At 38.9% G+C, this 8,700-nt stretch overlaps 1 non-coding gene across 1 annotated transcript; it reads left to right on the plus strand.

Annotated features, from left to right (window-relative positions):
• The first annotated feature begins 3,976 nt into the window (after positions 1-3,976).
• Positions 3,977-7,355, plus strand: LOC104418610. The gene is made up of 4 exons (XR_005546468.1): positions 3,977-4,087; positions 4,862-5,076; positions 5,218-7,081; positions 7,199-7,355. It is a non-coding gene; the product is annotated as an uncharacterized LOC104418610 (transcript).
• Positions 7,356-8,700: the final 1,345 nt, after the last annotated feature.

The raw sequence follows: 8,700 nt of genomic DNA on the forward strand, positions 1-8,700 counted from the left end.
ATCGTTGCTAGAAAAGGACTTTCCAATCCTTATGGCTCCACGACGCTATAATCCAAAACTTCTATGAAATCTTGAAACTGCACAACTCAAAAATCGGACAACGCGGCTCCAATTTCTCAAAGATCTGAATTTAAGTCATAAATTCAGGTGTTGTGATACAAAATTGAATCGGCTTGGTGAGACATTAGTGGCAAGAGCCCTCTTCTTTCTTCTTTTCCTCTCTTTCGTTCTTTCTTTCTCGGCGAGCTCCCGGTACTCAGCACTCCTTTTCCTTTTAATTAACTGAGGCTCACTTTCTTACTTTCTTTTGTTGACTTTTCAACCTTCTTTTTCTTCTTTTTGATCCCACCAAAGGCAAATATTACATGGCCTCCCTTAATGAACTCGGTCACATCCCATTCGATGTAGCTGAAGCTTCCTTGGAAAAGTCATGTAACGTTCTCTATTAAGAAACAAAACCAGGAAGGAAAGCGGCCAAGAGGACTAGTCTCGGCCTGCCCTAGACAAGAACATAGAAGTCTAGTAAGAAAGGGAATGAAGATCAGGAAGTAATTTTCAGTTATTGCTCATCTCGCAAGTTAATTTCGTCCAATGCATATGGAAAGGATCCGAGCAAAAAAAAAAAGGGAAAGGCTCAATCCACCACACATGTGCAAAAAGAGAGTGTTAGGATTATTAAAAATATCAGACTAATATTCCATGACACATTCACACTAAACTAATTTTCATCATATAAAAAAATCCTAAACAAGTATCTATGACACATTTTATCCCAATTTTTTTTAATCCTAAATTAATATCCTATGACACTTGTCTTGTGAAAAATCTCAAATTGGTACCCTTTACCTAAATCTCTCATCCGTGAAAATCCATATTTATAAATACACGTGGACTTTTCACGTCGGATCTATCATTCTCAAAGTTAGATCCATCTTGCAATTGTCTACCATGTGTGTTTACATTTATGCATTATAACGGGATAATGGACAGAATGCGCACAGAACATAGAATTTGGTTAGGATACCAGTTTGAGATATTTTGTGAGACCAAAATTAGTTTAGGGTAAATATGTGCACATGCACATAGGAAAAAAATCACCAGCATAGTCAAAAAACACACAAATGCAATTGGCAATGCATGAGAAAAGAAATAACACAGAGAACTGAGAGCAAGAAAACGAAGGAAAACAGGGGAGTTTGGGAGAAAAACCTCGATGAACTGTGAGCAATTTGTGTGGGAGCTTGAGTACAAACATAGCCAAGATTCACGGTTGAATCAGCACTTGTTCCTTGGCCAAACATAACCTGATTCTTGGCCAAGAAGTGTGCATATGTTCTTTGCTATTTTGCTAGTCGAAATTAGTTAATTGTGCAACCAAAACCAGTAGTTGCTTACAACATTTGCAAGGGTAAAGACTTGTGATTTTTGTTGCTTTGGATGTTAGATATTTCAATAATTTTGAAATATTGGATGCTATTATTAAGTGATAAAATGTTTTAAATTTATTGTAATCTCCATATCCTACCAAATCCAAAAATTACCTTGCCCTTTATATCTCGGATTTTACATCACAATTTATAGTCGCAATATCTAACCTCATCCAATATATTCGAAATGCATTACTAACCACTTAATAGGAGAATTTGTATTTTGCCATCCACATCAAATACTCACTTTTAATTTAAAAGCTCATATGGTTGGTTAAAATGTTTTCAAATTTTAATGGGATAAACTAAGTTTCCTAAGAAACTCCCCGTACGATGACTATAACATAACATGTCTGGCCTGAGGATAGTCTTCCACGCTACCGCTTTTACAGAGAGTGTCTCTCACCTTTTCGTTCGTCTCTTTCTCCATCGCTGCTTCAAAGACGAAGAAGCTCCTCTTCCTTCTTGCCTCTTCGAAAAACCCAGAAAAGAAAAAAAAAAAAAAAAACAAAACAAAACAAAACAGAGGGAAACATCCTCGGGACGTGCGTTTCAGTTCTAGTTTACCCATCAAAAGTTTTGGATTTCTTCTGTGAAAACAGAAAGAACAAAAAATGAAAGTTGATTTTGCAGGAGGTGGCGTGGGAGCAGCATTCAACGAGCTGTTCACGGTCGTGAAGGTGGTAGTGCAAACCGTCCGAGCGTTTGGTCCCCAGCTCAAGAAGATCGAAAACACCTTGCGCAAAATAGAACCAATCATTGAGGAATGGGACAAGTTCAACAAAACTTTAGGCAGAGATGGACTTTATTGGTCCGACAGAGATGGATCCGCATTCAAGGACCTGGAGGAGATTGGAAGTCAAGCAGGTCAAAGAGTTGATCTGCCCCGGTCAAGTGAAGCGGACTCGGGGCTGCGGGCAACCGCGGTCCCTGACGCGCCTGATTTCATTGTTGGGTCAGTGGTGGAGGCATGAGGAAGCTCAAGGACCAGTTGCTGGAGGAGGGAGTGTCTGTGATTGTTGTGACCGCCCCGGGCGGGTGCGGGAAGACGACCCTGCTCAAGAAATTGTTGACATGGATATTGAAGGTATGTGTGATTAGTGTTTTGATTGATCCAAACTAATTAAAGTAGGGGATTCAGTGATTGATCCTTGCCAATTGGTCGCCTCAAAGCCTTTGGTTTGTGTATAGGAGCTGGTGCCCAAACAATGTTTTACTTGTGCCCATATTGACGCGACTGAATCCCATTACCTGTTCTCTCTGTCAAGCGATACAGTTCCTCGTAGATGTGAATGTCTGCACAAAGATTTGCTTGGGTTTTTTGCAGATGGATGTTTCATCGAGTAGAACAATCTTCTTGTCATGGTTTATTTTCAGTCTTGATATCATGTCTAATCTGATAAATCTTTCCTGAGCTTTTAGATATGCAATAACTCGCCTCTGTTTGATTGTGCTGAGTGCCTCTCTTAATCAGTCAAAACCTACTCTTCACACACCATAGGATTCGCTCTCATTATTTCTGCTATACTGTTTCTACTTAGCTCTCTTTCTTATCCTACCAAATTTAATAAACTAGAAGTGTTGCTGCAATTTTCATACTCTTTGCAAGCGATATGAGTCAGACTTACTGTGGTTTGCATGCATATAGTCAAATTCAACAACATCATGTTCGTCCCTGTCTCGAAGAAGCCCAACCTGACAGACATTGTCCAGAAAATGTTTCAACATAATGGTCTCAAGGTTCCTGAGATTGTAACGGAAGATGATGCAGTTCATTACTTGCAGCAACTGCTCATAGATATAGGCCAAAGTCCTGTGTTGCTTGTGCTGGACGATGTCTGGACTGACTCGCAATCCATAATCGAAATTTGTCTTCAAGAAGATAAAACATTACAAGATTGTGGTGACATCAAGATATTAATTTCCTCATGTTGGTCTTGTGCATCACCTGAACCCACTGCCTCATGGGGAAGCCCTGGAACTTTTTTGTCAATCTGTTGCTGTTGATGGTAGAAGCTTGGTTGAACCAGATGATGATATCTGGGATAAGGTATACTCTCGCTTGAGTGCGTCCATGATAGGATTTCTTACGGTCATCAAAACTGAGATTATTTTTTTCTTTAAAGATGAAGTTAAATAAAATCAACCTGCTTAAGATAGGCTTACCATGTTACATCCAAGCTCTTTACCACGTGCCTAACCTATGCCGATTTTACTTTGACCTCTCTTTCATCAAATAGAGGCCATGGTTGGTACGAACCACCATTCCTATCTAAGTTCCCATAATATTTTCTGTTTTCTTTTTCCCTGTGGCAGATAGTGAATCGCTGCAAGGGATTGCCGTTGGCTCTTACAGTCGTTGCCAAGTCTCTCCGAGGAAAGGATCGTTCGTTCTGGAAAACAAAGCTTCTTAATTTGTCCCATTTGGGTTTGGACAGTAACATTCTCGATTGCCTCAGAAAGAGCTTGGATGACTTGGATGGTGACCCTTCGATCAAGGAGCATTTCATGGACCTCGGCTCATTTCCAGAGGATCGCAAGAACTCCGCCCTTATTGATATGTGGGTGGCGTTGCATGGGCAAGATTTCAATGAAATGCAGGCTGTTAATGACCTCCATGAGCTCGTTTACAGGAACCTAGCTGATCTCGTAATCACCAGGTATGGATCTGAAATTTGTTCTGTTCTCTTATTCCAACTTTTCTAGTTTTCGACCGCTCTAAGTTGCCTCATCACATTGTAGTTGGCATATGAGTAATTTTTCCTAATACGTAGCAGTTAGAATGCGTGAGTGAGATGGACAGAGGCATGATTAGCAGAACGCACCATCACCTACAGCCCTTTCCTCTCCAGGGGCTTCCACGAAATGAAAAGGGACGGCATCGTAGTATGTTTGACATTTGTTGCCCTAGTTTATATCCCGGAGTACTCCTGTGGCCAATCTGTCACCCAGTCTACTTAAACAACCTTAAAGGCTTGGCCCCGTCCCGTTTGGAGAAGGACCCCTTATGGCACGGCTTAGTCATTTAGGTCCAATTCCATCAATTTTTGGTGAGGCAATTCTTACTTGTTCATCGTCAACTGATCTAGCTCCTGATTTATATGACATTCTTGATCCTTCCTATGACTAGTCTTCGCAGCTGGAATCAAAATACTTTTCTGTTTACCCAGAAATAGGCAAACTGGATGTCTGAATCCACACCACAATTACTGCACTTGACCTTCAGCTATAGTGTCTTCCGCATTTTGAAGGTCAAGTGGATTATACAAAGGCCTGTAAAGAACATTTTTATCTCCTGACTTGGTTTCTTAAATGTGGGACAGATCAGATGTCTTTCTTTACCACTAAATTGGTATCGTTGAATGCCTTGCATCAAACTTTAGCACAGAAACTTCATTGCAAAGGCTTATATCCGAGCTATTGCATACCTACAGGACAGATTCAAGTGAGGAGGAGGACAAATGTTACAGCAGCCACTATGCTACACAGCATGATCTGCTTAGAGAGTTGGCTATCATGGAGCGGAACCATGGGTAAGTAGAGAACAGAAAGAGACTCATTCCGGACATAACCAGAAATAATTTTCCCGATTGGTGGTGTAAGCAAAAGCAACCGACTCTTGGTGCTCGTCTAGTGTCCATCTCCACAGGTTAGAACTCTCTCTCTCTCTCTCTCTCTCTCTCTCTCTCTCTCTCTCTCTCTCTCTCTCTCTCAATGACCTTTAGGGAAAAATTCAGTTTGTTGTAGTTAAATTATCTTTAACCTTCTATGTTCATGATGCTGATGGAAGATTCTCAACACCTTGGCCAAATCTTCAATTACCCGACGCTGAGGCTCTTGTGTTGAACATCGAGACCAACCAAACCAAAACTTATGCTTTATCGGAATTCATTGAAAAAGCAGATAAGTTCAAAGCCCTAATAGTAACAAACTTCAGTTTCTTTCCAGTTGAGCTATGCAATTTCCATGTTGTTGGGTCCAGTTTAAGGAGGATTAGGCTTGAATGCGTCACGGTTTCTCTCCAAAGCATGGGAAAGCTACGCTTGCATAGTTTACAAAAGATATCACTTTTCATGTGTGACATAGGGCAGGCTTCGATGTCGATCAATGCCAAAATCTCTTATGCAATGCCAAAATTAGTGGAGTTCGACATCGACTATTGCAATGATCTTGTGACAATACCGAATAGCATCTGTGAGATAAAGCCTTTGAAGAAGCTTAGCATCACAAACTATCATAATTTCTTTACACTCCCTAAACAGCTTGGGCAATAACTTCCCTCGAAGTGGTTAGGCTTAATTCGTGCACAAATTTGTTGCAATTACCAAACTCGATTGGAACCCTCCAAAAATTGACATCTCTCAATAAATCCGATTGCCTAAACCTGAGCACTTTGCCCAATCAAATTGGTCAACTAGATAATCTCAAGAAGATCAACATGAGAGGATGTCTGAGGTTGTCTGTGTTGCCACGGTCAATCATGAGGTTGAGGAACCTGAAGAAGGTGATTTGTGACCAAGAAAGAGAAGTCTTGTGGGAGCCTCTCAAGAACAGTCTCAATAGCTTGAATATAATGACATTTGAAGAAGAGCCTAACTTAGATTGGCTGTGTGATTAAGAAGAGGGCTATCAACCGATGATCTTTGAGCTTTTCTTATATGCTAAAGTGTTTGTCTTTGAACTCTTTTATTTATTGGGTTTTTTTTCTTGCTGTTTGTCATATTTATTTCCTATACTTTGCGCCTATTTTTTTTTTTTTTTGGTAAAAATGACAAGTGATTCGTAAACTTTAATCTAATGTATAATATAATCCACGAATTTTTAATTTGTTTAAAATTGTCCTAGACAATAACCTAATGTTTGAATTTTCAATTTATTGTTTAAATTTTTAATACATAGTCAAGTTAGTTTTTAGATTATATGGAAATATTCAATGTATGACATTAAACATTTTCATCGACTAACTTGATCATATACTGAAAACTTAGAGATTACATTGAATAAATTAAAATATCAAGAATCACGTTGCATATTATGCAAATGTTCAAAGATTATATCTGACAAATTAAAAATTCAAAAATTATATTACACGTTAGGTCGAAGTTCCATGACTACTTATAACATTATTTTTTTTTTTTTTTTATGTGGGTGGTTGATTGGACCAAATAATTGATGAGTAGTGCCACATCATTTTTTTTTTTCTGAGTCAGAATTTTTTTCCTTTTATTTTTTCGTCTTTCCATTTCTTTTCTTGCCTTCTACCTCCTTCCCCTTCGTCTACCACCAACAATCCCCCTGCAAATCACAACTCGTGGCGCCTTACCACCACGACCACTTCAGCATCTCCTTTTCTGTCTCTCTTCCTCCGGCCAAAAGATTCTTTCTATCTCACGAATCTGAAGTGCAAACTCAAATCCGAGACGCTGCAACCTCGCATTTGAGGTCGTGGAGAGGGATAGAGAGAGAGAGAGAGAGAGAGAGAGAGAGAGGTGCTTGCAATGTTATCTGAGCGAAGCTTGTGGTGGTGTTCGAGTGCGGCTTTGTTGTGGTGGTGGCTATCGGAGTGGCGCAGCAGCAGACAATCATTGCCGGTGGCGGCATTGCTTCGGTACCGGTGGTGGTGTTGGGGGAAGACTAGTAGATGATAAAAAGAGGTAGGAGAGAGAGGAGCATACAGAAAAAAATGAGGCCTTTTGAGATTTGGATTATTTATTTATTTTGCAAATTCCTCAACAGGAAATGACTTACAATTATCCCTAATTATTTCACAGGGTGCCCATCTTTATCAGTCAGTCATCCACTTGACTTGAGCCATCTGACATGTCCTCACAACCTTTGGATGGACCTTTTTGACCAGGAATAGTTGATTAATTTGGCAATTGTAAGGTTTTCGTATTTTATTCAATTATATAGGGTGGTGAAAGTAATATGTTCAATTAAAATTTAATTTTTTTATTTAGTCATATCCTATATTTATTTTATAACTCATTATGTGTGCTATATATTACATACAAATTTTGAAACTATACTTCATTATTCACGTTCTCACTCTAATCTCCGAAAAGTTAGCGATTCGAACTTTTTATCTTTTCCTTTTCAAGTGAGAAAGTAGCGACTATGACAATTCCTAGTGATTAATAAATTTTTTAATTCGGCCAATCATGATATTAGGTTACTTGGCCATGTCATGTAGATTGGAGAATAAAAGATAGGTCCTTGAAATTTACCATAAGTTCATTACTTGGATTCACTCATATACTGCACTAGCTTCTAAAGAAGCATCTAACTAATTAGCCAATTATTAATGCGCCTCCACTTTTGTCAAGTGCCGGTAAACATCATGCTTGAATAAAAATTATATTGCTTACCGCGGAAATTATTTGAAAGAAATTTATCGTCATTCGTGTGAACTTTTGACTATAGTATTGTTCCTTCTAGATGGATTGGACCGTCGTTGATTGGCTACTAGTGTGAAAAGAAGAAGAGAATATACGAAGAAGAAAACCGCGAAACTTCATGGCATGAGCCAATGTAGATGCCATGAAGTTTCTGCGTAGGGTCCAAGCGTAAAGGCGATGTGGCTGAGGTCATCTTCTTGATGTAATCCAAGCTTACGTTGGACACGCAAGGCTTAGCAGCACGTGATGTCATCATATCATACGCCTTAATTCATGGTTAATCGAATTCAAACTTTGAGTGGAAACTATGACTCAAAAAGAAAATTCTTATGCAATGACGAATCCATTTGAAAGAAGCAAGGTCGAGGTAAAGAGGGATGTATGAATAATGTGTGGACTGGGATATCCAAAATTAAAAAAAAAAAATTGCAACTTGCCAGACAAGTTTGAGATCAACCTCATTAAACATCGGTTTTTGGTACTAACATTTCAAAGATTCTTCATTCATAAGTGGTGGCAATTCCATAATCACCTTTCCCGTGTTCCCATCAACTTCTGTTCCCCTTTGATGCATCAAGAATCCTAAGAAATCGCCTATAGTTGCACAAAATGCACGTTTAAGAGGACTCATTCAAGAAGCATGATTTGTCAACCTATTGAATCATTGTTCGAGCTTAATGAGATGACGTACTTACTTGAATTTTACTACATAGCATCTATTCATACCTATATGAAATCTCCAAGCATTTCAGGGTGCTTTTAACCAAGCATGCTTAACATTGTAGTATCAATTCTAAATGTTGTAATTACGTTAAAAGGCACATATTAAGAATTAATTTAATTTCACATAATTAAAGAACATGCCTTCCTATTTG

This window comes from Eucalyptus grandis, chromosome 9 (assembly GCF_016545825.1).
Source record: "Eucalyptus grandis isolate ANBG69807.140 chromosome 9, ASM1654582v1, whole genome shotgun sequence".
NCBI classification, from domain to species: domain Eukaryota; kingdom Viridiplantae; phylum Streptophyta; class Magnoliopsida; order Myrtales; family Myrtaceae; genus Eucalyptus; species Eucalyptus grandis.